Consider the following 15,748-nt stretch of genomic DNA (forward strand, 5'->3'; position numbering starts at 1 on the left):
AAAATACTTAGGGAGACCAATAATGACTTTCAGAACTGGGTTAAAGGCTTAAATTGGTTTAAATTTTTTTTTTTTTTTTCATTTCTGTTAGGCCATCACAAAACACACCAAACACCAGAGTAAGGGAAAGGGTTTACTGGGGAAAACCAGCAGGCTGGAGGGAAGGGGCGAAGAAGGAAAAAGAGAGAGAAGGAGACTGTTAGAGAGAGAGAGACAGAAAGGAGAGAAGAGAGAGTGAGCAGGGGGAGAGGAGAGGAGAGCAGAGAGTGCAGAGAAGAGAGAGCGAGAGGAGAGAGCAGCCCAGAGAGAGGAGAGAGCTGAGAGAGAGCCTAGTGTTCAGGAACAGGTCCTCTTTTTATTTATTTTTTTGACAGGCAGAGTGGACAGTGAGAGAGAGAGAGACAGAGAGAAAGGTCTTCCTTTTGCCGGCGCGCTGCGGCCAGAGCACCGCACTGATCTGATGGCAGGAGCCAGGTGCTTCTCCTGGTCTCCCATGGGGTCCAGGACCCAAGCACTTGGGCCATCCTCCACTGCACTCCCTGGCCACAGCAGAGGGCTGGCCTGGAAGAGGGGCAACCGGGACAGAATCCGGTGCCCCGACCGAGACTAGAACCCGGTGTGCTGGTGCCGCAAGGTGGAGGATTAGCCTAGTGAGTGAGCTGCGGCGCCGGCCTAGGAACAGGTCCTCTTAAAACTTTGCCAGGAATGGGGCAGGGAAGTAGGAGCAGTGAATCCCATTAGGATGGGGGTGGAGCTGACACTGGTAGTAGGGCCATGTGGCCACCTGGCTTCCAGCAACCGCAGTGGGTGCTGGAGCCTAGGATGGTGTCAGGATGTAGATTGCGCCATAGATAAAACTGCGCCATTTTCCTAACAATTTCACTAAAATTAGGAAAAGTAACAAAAGCTAGCTTGAAAATATGTTTTAGAACTTAGTGTCAAGTTGTCATTTACAGAACAGTGTCTAAGATGCATCCCTGATAATATAGTATTAACAGTGTATCAATCCTTTATTAGTTACAACTAGTCTATATTGGTGTCTCATCTTTAATATCATATGTACTACAATTAAGTCACTCTTAAAATATCTGTTATCTTGCCTTACATTATTTTGGGACTAGTTAGCTCAATCTTTTCAAGATTTCAGGTTGTTCAATAAATCTGTCCATGGATCAAAATCTTCAGTTCTCTGAAAAGGGAAAATTTTTACCTGGCTCAGTGCCCTGTGCTGTTCAGACATCTGCAGCAGTTTGCTAAGTCACTCCTCATTGCTCTCAGGTGAAAACTGCTTTTGAGGAGGTGGCTGGGCAGGATATCTGGTAATTGTTCTCTTCTCTGTTGTTATGGAGATAGATCTCACACAGCTCTTCCCTGCTTTCTTTCTCATGCTTCATATCCAACAGCACAGTAAACAACCAATTCAGTGACCTACTTAGGTCTGCCAGCATGAATTCACAGACTCCCATTATTTAAGGCATGTGATTACTTGAATCTTCTTCTATGGTGCAGTTTTTTATTTCCATCATCCTTACATTTTCAGTGTGTAGTTTCTAAGCAGATATGTTTGGTCTAAATACATTGTTCAGTGTCTTCTGTGAAGGAAGAAGTAGCAAATTGGTGCTATTGGTGGAACCCCCAAACCTGTGGTAGTTCCAGGACATAAAATAATGCAACCTGCCAAAACAGGGCCCAGATGTCACACTCAACACCACTGTTCACAGATCTGAAGAATGAAAGAGGCAAGAGGAAATGTCTTACTTGTTTATTATTAGTTTGAGGAAGGAGAAGGCATTAGAGGTTGAGTTAGGGTAAAATAAGTAGGAACAAATAAAATATTCTTTGGACAGCATGCCATACTCTAAAGAAGGCATTTAAGAGTCTGGAGACCTAGTTCAAATTTTGAATCCATGGTGCTCTGCCCAGAATCCCATTACTAGATTGACACACCATCCCTCAACTTCAGAGTTGTCTGTGAATGGCTCACATTTGTCCCAACAGTTACCTTCATCAGGAAGTTATGGGTGTTCCCCACTTCCAGGTGGCCCACATTCAGTGACTTATGCATGAAAAAGTCTAACCCCTTGTCCCTGAGTTAGGGTCTATTCTGCAATATGCTTTTTGCCAAGACCAAATCAAGCCTGGACTTACTTGAGACCAACATCCTTGCTAGGCTCTTTGCCTTTCCCTGCGTCCCTCATTCAGGAGTAGTTGTCTCCTGATTGCACTCCCTCAGTATATTCTATGCATTCAAATCCATGTCAAGTTTTGCAGTATATAAATCAGGTGGTCAGTCTCCACTACTCTCAGTGCAACCCTTAGTGAGATGAGAGGAATAGTGACACATATTTCTGTCTGACTCTAAAATTCTATTCTTGTCAAGATGGATAAACTTGATGAGAATAGAATGTGCATATTCTATACATTTCTTATTGAACCTCATTCTAATTCAAATAATCTGTAGATTCTTTAATACTGGGCATCTTTGATATTTGGAGCAAATTGACAATGATTAAATATCATTCAATTCCAGTTGTCTTTTTTTTTTTTTTTGACAGGCAGAGTGAACAGTGAGAGAGACAGAGAGAAAGGTCTTCCTTTGCCATTGGTTCACCCTCCAATGGCCTCCACGGCCGGCATGCTGCAGCTGGCACACTGCGCTGATCCAAAGCCAGGAGCCAGGTGCTTCTCCTGGTCTCCCATGGGGTGCAGGACCCAAGCACTTGGGCCATCCTCCACTGCACTCCCTGGCCACAGCAGAGAGCTGGCCTGGAAGAGGGGCAACCAGGACAGAATCCAGCACCCCGACCGGGACTAGAACCTGGTGTGCCGGCGCTGCAAGCAGAGGATTAGCCTACTGAGCTGTGGTGCCAGCCCCAGTTGTCTTCTTTAGTCAAGTTTTCCCTTGCTTTTCAGGGTACCTAACCTGGAATGGAAGATGAGGAACATGGGCCTATTGGGCTTTTGCCACTCACGTGGAATGGGGAGGCCCAATGCTTAAAGCAATATAGCCATGGGTGTATCAATGAATCCTAACTCCTAGAAACTGTCCTAGTATTATTGGCCCTATTACTGGGGAAGTAGGTAAGTGTTCTCACCTGTGCTGCACTTTACCTGTGGAAAAGTTGGAACAATTTGCCTTCTTTTCTGATCCTAAATGATCATTGTACAATCTCTTGGTGGGAAACAGTCCAGAATATCATCCGTGTTAACATCCACAGAGAGGCTTGTAAAATATTGAAATACGCTTACAATTAGAAAACAGATTACTTTCTGGCTACTTTCTCACCAAGGCAAGTTCTGTGCTTTGTGGTTAAATTCACAGCCTGAGGTACAAGGCTATATGTTCACTTCAAATGCTTTTCACCAAAAACCATCTCTAGTGAATTTTGCGAAAACCTGTAAGTTGGCCTCTCTCCTGATTTTCAATGACCCCAAAATAAGAGTTTTGAAAATAAACTTGAGGGGGCAGCTCCGTGGCGCAGTAGGTTAATCCTCCGCCTGCGGCGGCAGCATCCGATATGGGCTCCGGTTCTAGTCCCGGCTGCCCTTCTTCCAGTCCAGTTCTCTGCTGTGGCCTGGGAAAGCAGTAGAAAATGGCCCAAGTGCTTGGACCTCTGCACCCACATGGGAGACTAGGAAGAAGCACCTGGCTCCTGACTTTGGATCAGAGCAGCTCCAGCTGTTGTGGCCATCTGGGGAGTGAACCAGCGGATGGAAGACCTCTCTCTTTGTCACTCCCTCTCACTGTCTGTAACTATACCTTTCAAACACATAAATAAAATCTTAAAAAAAAAAAAAAAAAAGAGAAAAGAAACTTGAGACTCCAAGGTTCAAGTGCAATCTCAGCCAACACATATGCCTAGAAGGCTAGTGAAAAATGTATAGAAATATCTGTGTGGCACAAAGTAATCAGATACATGGCTTCTTGTCAGGTAATAAGGATAAGTACAGTTGCATCCATCTGACCCTCTAAAAAGTACTTCTGCTCCAGAGTAATGATCAACAAGTAAGGTTGAGGGACCAGAGCCATGGCACTGTAGGTTCATCCTCTGCCTGTGGTGCCAGCATCCCATACGGGCACCAGTTCTAGTCCCGGTTGCTCCTCTTCCAGTCCAGCTCTCTGCTGTGGCCCGGAGGGCAGTGGAGGATGCCCCAAGTGCTTGGGCCCTGCACCTGCATGGGAGACCAGGAAGAAGTACCTGGCTCCTGGCTTCAGATCAGCACAGCTCCAGCCGTTGTGTCCATTTGGAGAGTGAACCAACGGAAGGAATACCTTTCTCTCTGTCTCTCCCTCTCACTGTCTGTAACTCTACCTCTCAAATGAATAAATAAAAATCTTAAAAAAAAAAAAAACAAGTAAGGTTGAGAGGACTCACTAGAATAGAATAGCAATTTCTTCAAACCCTTAGAAAATATAGTAGACATGGATAAATGCACTATTAAAAATAAATGAACAATCTTTACATGAACACAAACCCTCTCTTTAGGGTTATAGATTAAAAATATCTAAATTGCTTTGGAACTTCACAGGCATTTACATTTTTAATGAATAAGAGAATGTCTTATTGACTTCTTATAGATTATAACATATTTACATATTTATTTGATTCTTGTTAAGTATTGCTGCTATAATTACTTCTGGACTAAAAGTGTTATAAAATATAAATGAAACAGTATGCTAGTTTTTCTCTTTGTCTCTTTGCCCTACTCCAGAACTATTTCCTATTTTTCTCCAAGCCTGAGGATATTGAAAGCTGTAGAGCAAATTGCCAGGGCTTCTTTCCTCTTGGCTTCTAAGTGAATTCAGCCAAGGGGAGGCACTGACAGAAAACAAAATGGTGGGAGGAAAGGAAAATTCCCTTTGGGCTTCCAGTCTGGCGAGACGGTTTAATCCATGACTGCTGCTGCTTGTGAATGCCCTCTCTTGCATGGCTGCAGTTCCTGCTAGACTCTTTTTTTATGTTTTTATTTTTATTTATTTATTTATTTTTTGACAGGCAGAGTGGACAGTGAGAGAGAGAGAGACAGAGAGAAAGGTCTTCCTTTGCAGTTGGTTCACCCTCCAATGGCTGCTGCGGCTGATGCGCTGTGGCTGGCGCACTGCGCCGATCTGAAGGTAGGAGCCAGGTGCTTCTCCTGGTCTCCCATGGGCTGCAGGGCCCAAGCACTTGGGCCATCCTCCACTGCACTCCCGGGCCACAGCAGAGAGCTGGCCTGGAAGAGGGGCAACCGGGACAGAATCCGGCGCCCCGACTGGGACTAGAACCTGGTGTGCTGGTGCGGCAAGGTGAAGGATTAGCCTAGTGAGCCACGGCACCAGCCCCTGCTAGACTTGTGATGCTACTTCCACCCCTTTCCAGTGGTGGTTTCTTACTATGCTAACTGATGATACCCACTCCCAACTATTCACATTGAGTGGACCTTGTTTTATGCCAGGCCCTTGCATAATACTTGAATTCACTTTCTGTTAATACTCTTAAACTAAAGACAGGAGCTCCAAGTCTTTCTCAAATGCCCTCATACAAGGATAAAGATTAAGATACAGAGTATGGGGTCAGAGTATAGTAGAAGAGGGCTGATTGTATCACACTTAAATACAAGAATATTTGAGAAAAGAATAATCCCACCCAATCCATAATACATGTCTCCTTTGCTTGCACCTTGCCAGCCTTCTAACTTCTTACTATTCCCCCAAAACACCAAGTATCCCTCTGAATCAGTTCTTCATAGGTACAGTATGTTCTCAAAATTTTCCAGGGGCTGGAGAATTGGAGCAGTGCCACCTGCGAAACCAGCATCCCATTTACGAGTGCAGTTCCTTTTCCTAACTGCTCCACTTCTGATCCTGCTTGTGTACTTGGGGAAAGATGAGGAAAATGGATCAAGTGGTTGCGGTCCTGCCACCTACATGGGAGTCCTCAGTGGAGTTTTAGGTTCCTGGTTACAGTCCAGCCTAGCCCTGGTGTTAGTGGCCATTTGAGGAGTAAAACAGCAGATGGACAATCTCTTTCTCCCTGTCTCTTCCTCTCTCTCTTTCTGTCACTCTGCTTTTCAAATAAATAAATCTTTTAAAAAATAAATATTTCTCTTAAATATCCAGTAAGAGAGTGCTTTGCTACCTCATATCTTCAGGATATGTCCAATGTCATATTTTCATAGAGGCTTTCTTTGTTCACTCCAAATAAAATTGCAAATCTTGACCTTCTGTTCCTGCACCCTGGGAATGGTATCATTGAACTTATTTCCAAACATTACTGATTTTGTGCATTAAATCTCCACAGTTTACTTATCCTTTGTAACTGGAACTCTAGACCCATTAACCAATATCTTTGTATTTTCCTTCCTTTAGTCCCTAGCAAGCACCATTCTACTTTCTGGTTCTATGAGTTCAACTTTCTCAGATTCCATATGTCATTGAGATCATGCTGCATTTGTGTTTATGTGCCTGGCTTATTTCAATTAGCATAATGTCCTCCATGTTCTTCCATGTGGTTGCAAATGGAAAGATGTCTTCTTTTTTAATGGCTTCATAAGAAATAGTCTGGTGTGTGTGTGTATGTGTGTGTGTGCATGTATGTATCTTACACTTTCTTTACCCATCCATCAATGAACATTCAGGTTGATTCCATGTCTTGTTGATGAATAATGAGATAATGTAAGTGGGAGTGTAGGTGTCAATTCTGATTTAATTTCTATTGGTTATACATCCAGAAATGGAGTTATTGTTTCTACTTAATAATATTGTTAAACTTTTCATTTTTTTTATTATTTGACAGGTAGAGTTATAGACAGTGAGAGAGAGAGAGAGAGAGAGAGAGAGAGAAGATCTTCCTTCTGTTGGATCACTCCCCAAATGGCCACTATGACTCAGCGCTGCACCAATCCGAAGCCAGGAGCCAGGTGCTTCTTCCTGGTCTCCCATGTGGATGCAGGTGCCAAAGCACTTGGACCATCCTCCACTGCCCTCCTGGGCCACAGCAGAGAGCTGGACTGAAGAGGAGCAACCGGGACTAGAGCCCGGTGCCCATATGGGATGCCGGCACATGTTTTGATAAACATCCACACTGTTTTTCTTAGTGGCTGTACCTATTTTTTTTTCCTACCAACAGTGTACCAGCGTTCTCTTTTCTCCACATTCTCAACGACACTCTTTTCTTTTTGATGCTAGCAATTCTAACAGGTGAGAGATGATAACTTATTGTTGTTTTAATTTACATTTTCTTGGTGATTAGTGGTGTTGGCCATTTTTTTCTCTGTTGTGCAGAAACTTATTTTGACTTATTTTTTAAGGAATTTATTAATACATTAAATTCTCAAGGTTTCAGCAAGTGCATGATAATTACTATAATGCAATTCTCATCAGTTTTCATGTTAATGTGATATTAATAAAAAGAGAGTAAAATCAATGTGGTACATAGATAGAATTCTGGGAATATAATGATATTTCCCTTATATCCTCCCTTTCTCCCTTCCTTTCTCCTTTCCTCCATCCATCCTTCCCTCGCCCTCTCCCTCCCTCCTTCCTTCCTCCCCCTTCCTTCCACCTTCCTTCTTTCCTTCCTTCCTTCTTTCTTTAACTTTTGAGATAACATATTTTTATTTCCATTATAGTCAAAGATGTAATGCCCCATAAATAAAGAGTTTGACAAGTAAAAAAAGAGCATAGTTCAGCAGGAATATAGGCAAACAATATACACAATGATCAAATGAAAATATGTCAATTTCACTCATGTACAATAAATTTTTAAATAATCACAGATCATTAAAAGTATAGTAGTGTGTCTATGTATATTAACTACCAGAAATAAGAGAAAACATGTGAAATCAATTGCATTCTTAGACACCAACAATGCTTTACCTGGAAAAGAACTTGTGAGATCAGTCCTATTCATAATAGCTACACAAAATTGTAATACCCTGGTATAAATTTACTGAAGGATGTGAGAGATCTCTACAATGAAAACAGCAAAGAAAGAAGAAAGCCAAGAAAATGTAAAAATCTTCTATGTTCACGGATTGGGACAATTAATATCATCATAATGTTCATACTACCCAAATCAATTTATGCCGATTCAATATGATTCCAATCAAAATACCAAGGACATTCATCAAAGATCTAGAAAAAAAATTTTTAAATTCATTTGGAAACACAAATGACCCCAGATAATGAAAACAATCTCAAACTATAAAAACAAAGCTGGATGAAGCTTGGGAGAATGGGTGGGAGGGAAGGATGGGTGGGAAGTATCACTATGCACCTGAATTTGTATATATGAAATATCTGTTTACCTTAAATAAAATTTAAAAAATAAAAAAACCCTGAAGAATAAAACTATTGATACCCAGGGTGAAGCCAAGAGTGTATATGAGTCAGATCTGGCAGCTACCTCCACAGAGGGATACCAGCGTGAACAGCTATACACACAGAAAATCACCCTCACGAGAGCTGAGGAATCCATCTGAGAGACCACAATACTTTTCTTATTAGAATCATAAGAAGCCAATTTGGGGCCGGCACTGTGGTATAGCCAGTAAAGCTACCACCTTTGGCACCAGCCTCTCATATGGGCACCAGATAGACCCCTGGCTGTTCTACTTCCAATCCAGCTTCCTGCTAATGTCATGGAAAAGTAATCAGAAGATGGCCCAAGTGTTTGGGCCCCTGTACCCATGTGAGAGACACAGAAGTTCCAGGCTCCTGGCTTCAGCCTGGCCCAGCTCCAGCCGGTGGGGCCATTTGGGGAGTCAACCAGTGGATGGAAGATCTGTGTGTGTGTGTGTGTGTGTGTGTGTGTGTATCTGCCCCTCTCTCTGTAACTCTGCCTTTCAAATAAATAAATAAATCTTAAAAAAAAAAAAAAAAAGAAGCCACATTTAAGAAGCAAGAAGAAAAGAGTGACCCGTGTCACCTGTGTCCCAACTCTAAGGAGCATGGTCTGAAAACATGCTTCCCACTTGGGAAAGGGGGCATGAACTGAATCCCATTGCAAAAAATTTAGTTGGTCTGAGTTCATAATCCTGTGCCCCAAGGCTCATACAACTAGAGTTAGTATTGGCGCCTCCACAGCCAGGAGGCCTACCCCAGCCATTGATAGAAAGCAAAAACTGCAGACTCCAGAGAGGCGCAGAGAAGGGTCTTGGTATTATACCTTGGATCTCAGAGTTGGGCCCAGCAAACTGGGACCCAGCACCTAATAAAGTCCAAAGGTCTTCTGCCAGTGCTCACAGACGGAGCCAGTATATTCTCCAGGCATCAGGAGAGCTGTACTCCAGGGCCGAGGCTCATTTGGTGTGTATCACTGCCTGTCTCTGGTGGGCTTTGCAGAAACCTCTAGGATATTCCAGGGACCCATGACTTGGGGGACCCAGAAATGACCAGCACAGGGCCAGTCTGGGTAGCCAGAGGGTTTCCTTTATCACTTCTCCTCCAACCTTGAGCATACAGCAAGGATCCACAGAACTGTATTGGGGCTCAGTGTTGGGCAGGAAAATCCCATTGCTGGGAAGATTTTAATGGCTTCTGTCTGGAGGCACATGTTTATGGAATGAGTTTCTGAATGTTTCCCAGTATCACCTGTGCCCTTGTAAGAAAGACCTGTTTTGATGTATATCACAGTCAACCACTTTCAAACCAGGTGTGACCCTCTAAGATTGCACAGGGCCTGGCACCTATGAGACCCAGGTGTGACCTGCCCAGGGGCTGGGTGATTAGCTGAGGCAGTTCCACTATCACTCCTCTTACAACCTTGGGCGGACACCAAGGAGTAATATAAATGTTTTGGGAATGAGCGGCAGGCAGATAAAATACAGAATTGAGCAGTCCTACCTAACAGTCCATGTTCTCAAGCCATTGCCTGCATACAGAACCTCTGGACTTGCCTCAGTGCCCATCAGAGTCCTATAGCCCCAAGTGAACTTATACCCCAGCCAACATCACCAGTGGCTGATAGGTGTGGAATCAGTGATCCTACTTCAGCCTCGGACCATAGCAGGGTGAGCTTTGATCCTGTTCCCAGGCTGCACTGGTCTTGGTAAGCTGAAGGATGCAGATATGATCTAGCAGTGTGGCATTTGTGAACATAGGACAAGGACTCTGAGATTACCAGACTAGTAAGAGGCTTGAAGGGATGGACAGTCTCTTCCTAGGAACTCCCCATTGCAAGCTGAACAATACTATCACTGCAGGTGTGGAACAAATTTGAGTTTGGGGAAAATTGTAAGACTGAAAATTCTGTGTGTGTGTGTGTGTGCTCACATCAGTCTGTCAAACACACACATATTCACACACATAGAGACAATTCAACAATGGATCTGGGGCAAACTTGAGGTACTATCTAGTGCTGAAATACCAGAAGTATCCATCAGCTCAGAGAAAATAAACAAGCTGTTCAGAACTTCTAGAAAGACAGCCACAAACAAGCCAAATTACTGTAACTAATTCTTCAGTGTGTAGATAACATTGTATACCCACAAAAAACAAGAATATACAGATAACTATGACCTCATCTAAAGAGCAAAATAAGGTGCCAGAAACCAACAATCTAGGAATTGAAATTTCCGAAGACTCTGATGTGATGAAGATTTCAAAATAGCTATTTTAAGGGAACGCAACTAAATTGAAGAAAGTACGGAGAAATGATTAAATATCCTATAAGGGACATTTGAAAGAGAAGTGGCAGTATTTAAACAAAATCAAGCAGGAATTCTTCAACTGAAAAACACACTAAGTGAAATTAAAATGCAATAGATGGCATAAATAGCAGAATATACCAAGAGAAAATAATCAGTGAGCTCAAATACGAGCTATTTAAAAATACAAATTGGAATAGAAAAAGGAAAAAAAAAAACAAGAGGAATAAAAGAAAGCTTAGGAAAAATATGAGATAGCATGAAGAGACCAAGCATTTGAACTGCTAAAATTGAAGATGGACTTAGAATGCCAGAGGGGTAGAAAGCAGATTAAAAGAGAAGATGACAGAAAACTTTCCAAACCTAGAGAATTAAGATTCATGACCCAGGTATAGGAAGTTCAAAGGACACCAGTCAGATACAACCTACCTAAGTCTACCTGAAGGGGTATTAGAGTCAAGCTCTCCAAGATTAAAGATAAAGAAACATAGTCAAACCTGAAAGAGGAAAGAAGCAAATAATTCATGAAATTATCCCAATTTGTCTGACTGCACATTTCTCAGCAGAAACATTAAAGACTAAAAGGGAGTGGGATGATATTTTTATAGTACTGATGGGAAAAAAATGACAGCTGAGAATATTGTATTCAGGGAAATTCTCCTTCAAATATAAGAGAGAAAGATATCTTCAAACAAACAAAAGCTAAGAGAATTTATCACCATCAGACCTGTGTTACAAGAAATTCTAAAGGGAGTTCTCCAAATCAAAAGTAAGAGATGCCAGAAAGTAAAAAGAAAATATAAGAAGGTAGAAAATTCAATTTGGAACACTATAATAGTGTAAATATGGTATGTAAACCATTTATATCTACCATGAAAGCTAAAAAGTTATAATCACTATGTTAAAAATCTTAAGAGACAGGTAATATCAAAAGAGATCAGATGCAGCATCAAAATTCTTAAATGAAAACAAAAATAGAGCACAAATTTAGAATGCCTTATTAGCATTTCTTATTTTTTTGTCTCTTATTTCTTTTTAAAAGATGTATTTATGTATTTGAAAGGTAGAGTTATGGAGAGAGAGAGACAGAGACAGAGACAGAGAGATCTTCCATCCACTGGTCACTCCCCAAATGGCCACAAAGCCTGGGGCTGGGCCAGTCCAAAGCCAGGAGCCAGGGGCTTCTTCTGGGTCTCCCACATGGGTTCAGGGGCCCATGGACTTGTCCCATCTTCTGAACACATTAGCAGGGAGGTGGATTGGAAATGGAGCTGCTGAGACTCAAACTGGTGCTCATATGTGGTGCTGGCTCATCAAAATACACCAATAGAGAAAAAATTCATTCACAGATAAAGATTGTAAGACATGGAAGAAAAAGAAAACTACCTTAAAATATAAAACAAGTATCAAAAGGACAAGAGTAAGACCTTACCTAGCAATAATTACAATTGATCTTAGCCAAAAGACTGAGAAGCGATTCAATAATTATCTTAAAAGTCAATGAACAAAATTCTCCAATTAATAGACACTGTGTAGCTCTATTTCTTTTTTTTTTCTTTTTTTCTTTTTTTTTTTTTTTTTTGACAGGCAGAGTGGACGGTGAGAAAGAGAGACAGAGAGAAAGGTCTTCCTTTGCCGTTGGTTCACCCTCCAATGGCCACCGCGGCCGGTGTGCTGCAGCCTGCGCACCGCGCTGATCTGATGGCAGGAGCCAGGCACTTATCCTGGTCTCCCATGGGCTGCAGGGCCCAAGCACTTGAGCCATCCTCCACTGCACTCCCGGGCCACAGCAGAGAGCTGGCCTGGAAGAGGGGCAACCAGGACAGAATCTGGCGCTCCGACCGGGACTAGAACCCGGTGTGCTGGTGCCGCAAGGCAGAGGATTAGCCTAGTGAGCCGCGGCGCGGCCGCTATATTTCAACAGACACTGTGTAGCTATATTTTTATCAGGTAAGATAGATTTTAAATTAAAAATGGTAAAAAAAAAAAAAAGAGATCAGGAAAGTCATTATATAGTGATAAAGGACATGATAGAACAAGAAGAAATAACATATATATATATATGTATATATGTAATAACATATATACATATATATGTATATATGTTTATGTATACCCAATGTTGGAGTACTCAAATACATAAAGCAAATATTACGGTGAGTTGGATTCCACTGGACAGATTCAGACAGAAAAAAAAATAACAAATAACAGTGTTAGCACTCTAGATCAATTGGACCTAATGAATATCAAAAATTTCCAATCAACAGCTGCAGAACACATATTCTTCTCAATAGCATATAGAATATTTCCCTGCATAGATAACTGGTAGGTTAAAAACAAGACTCAACAAATTTAAAGAAATATAAATCATGCTGATTTATTTTATGACCTTGTTAAATTTTGCAAAAACATAATATTGATAAAGAATAAATGAAGCATTTTCGTGAAAAAAAGGATGTCATACCTAGAGAGAAATATTTAGTTTGTACTCAATACTGCCCAAATATTGGCATTTTAAAACACTTCCCCATACAATTTTTTTCCTGCACAAGGAAATATCCCTACGATTGCCTTAAGATTGCCTTAAGAAATCCAGATTTGTGATTTCATTTTTACATTAACTTGCAGCAAACTTAGTTGATCTTATAGGACCCCAGATAGCAAGATGACCTGATGGGCAGAAAGAATTGCAGATGGCTGGATGCTTTTCCAGATATCTTGAATCTTCCTGTCATACAGATGCAGCCTTATGTTATCAGCCAACAAGGAGGATTAGCTGGGAAAAAATATGAACATATTTATCTCTATCAGAGTGGGAGGAATTACACAATTGCTGGAGTTTATCTTTGACTGTCTGAAGAATAGGTCACAGTTTTAAGCCAGCCTTCCAGCAGAGATGGAAACATCAGACAAACCACTTATCTGACATATCCATAATAATTTAACACACTGTGCCTTCTCCATTCTGTTGTTCATTTGCACTGTCAAGCATGATAAGGGAACAAAGACACACTATCCGCATTTAAATATTATAATGCCTTCCTGTCTTTATCATCTATTTTGTTTCCATCCATTTATTTTCTTTTTTGTTCTCCATCCAGACTCTTTTTGTGTCTTTCCCTCCTTTATCTTATGCAGCTTTTATAATAATAAGGATATGTTTTTATTATAAGCAAAAGACACTATGGTGAATACTTCTGCATGATGTATGTAGCACACATTGCCTTACTCAGATGCTTAATGAAAATTGATTATGACAGAATGCTAATTTATGAAGACTTTTGTAATACCTTTGGAAACTCCATTAGGAGAGGAAAACCACAAAGATATGCACCAGTAGAATGGCTACTTTCTGAGCAAGGATTTCTTTGAACTACAATGGATACAGATTCTGAAATTTGACACTTTTAAAGGAGGCAGGAGTTTGTACTTTGGGGACACACTGACAGATTTCATAGGCTGTGTTTCCATATTTATTTGTAAATAATGACAAATTCATCTTAGGGAATAGCATAGACATAAAATGTAACATTCTAATTATGTCTACATGGATGAAAAATTATTTTAGCTCTTTCAATGTGTAATGTCTATTTCTAATGTTATTGAACAATTATAAGACAATTTATGAAATGGTATTGTCTTTTAGTGGATCCCAAAAGACAAGAGAAAAACTGCTGAGGGCGGGATTTCAGGACCAGCCAACTTCATCTTTACCTGTCACCCAACATTCTGTTCTAACCAACTCATAGGAGTTCAGCCATTAATATTATGCAATAATAAAACTCACAAAGTTATTTCCATGAAATATAAAAAAGGAAAAGAAAAAAGTAAACATAGGAAATGTCAATTTGAGAACAAGGATTAAATTTGACTGAAGTTCCTACATGCTCATGTCAGGTATTTTAAACATAAATACAGAAAGGGAATATTAGCCTACTGTTATTAATTTATACAAAGCAAAGAAGGCTATCATCTTCGTAGCCTTCAGGTCATGCCTCCTAGTCAGACAAAAGAGTGTTAGTAAATCTAGGGGGATGGAATCATTAGTTTTACTGATTAAAGGGTAATTCAACCAAAGTGAAAGATCTAGAGTTCTCATTTAGATGTACACTGGACATCTGACAGAGAGGTGGGATAAGCAAGAACTCCTCTGTTTTGGCTACATCTACGCCATAATCATCATCAAGCATTAATTGACATTTGAGCATGGTAGTAATCACTGATGTTGTGAACGATAATGAAGAGGTGTTACACAAATCAGAGCAATGGTGTGAAGAGAAGGTTGAAGCTTCATTCTCCAGCGAGGCAGAAACAGATATTCAAAACAGTAACACAAAACATGATTCAAGGTTATAGGGGTTCCATGCAGTATTGCTGGGTTTGCAGACAAATCTAAGGCACTTTTCAGATCAGAAGTAATCTGCAGTCTAAGCTCCTAAGTGAGACTCCCTCTGCTTGTAATGCCAGCCACTCTTAGTCCACATTTTACAGTAAGAAAGATATACTATACATTTTTAAGTACAGAAGATCATCGGAAAGTATTTTCATTTTCTCATACTTGTGATTTAGAGAAAGAAAAGCCTATCCCTTTCTTGAAGCACAGGAGGAAACTGAGGTTAAACGTTTTGATTACTTTCTGGCTTGAACCTTCAACCATAAGTGAACAGTGCAGGAAACAGAAGCACCACCCTAGACATAAAAACTAACATTTATTAAATGCTTACTATGTGCAATGTGCTGTTCTAAGCACTTCGCATGAGTTAACTCACTTAATCTTCATCACAATGCTATGTGGTAAGTACTATTATTATCACCATTTTATAGAACAATTAAGCCAAAGTGGTTAAATAATTAGATAGGTGTTACAGAGCTGGCAAATACCAGAGCTTATATATGGGCCCAAGAATTCTGGATTCAGAGTCTGCACCAAAATGTCACACTAGAGTACTTCAATATCTGAGGGTGGTTTCTTTTAGTCTTCCTTGTCTGTTGCCAGGATTCTACTGCAACCTTGTAAGTTATTTACTTTTTACTATGTGCATTCCATACACTAAAAGTTCAGTGAGCATAGTGAAAAACAGTGTGTGTGGAAAAATGATGAGAAAATCACAACAATCAC

This window comes from Oryctolagus cuniculus, chromosome 3 (assembly GCF_964237555.1).
Source record: "Oryctolagus cuniculus chromosome 3, mOryCun1.1, whole genome shotgun sequence".
NCBI classification, from domain to species: domain Eukaryota; kingdom Metazoa; phylum Chordata; class Mammalia; order Lagomorpha; family Leporidae; genus Oryctolagus; species Oryctolagus cuniculus.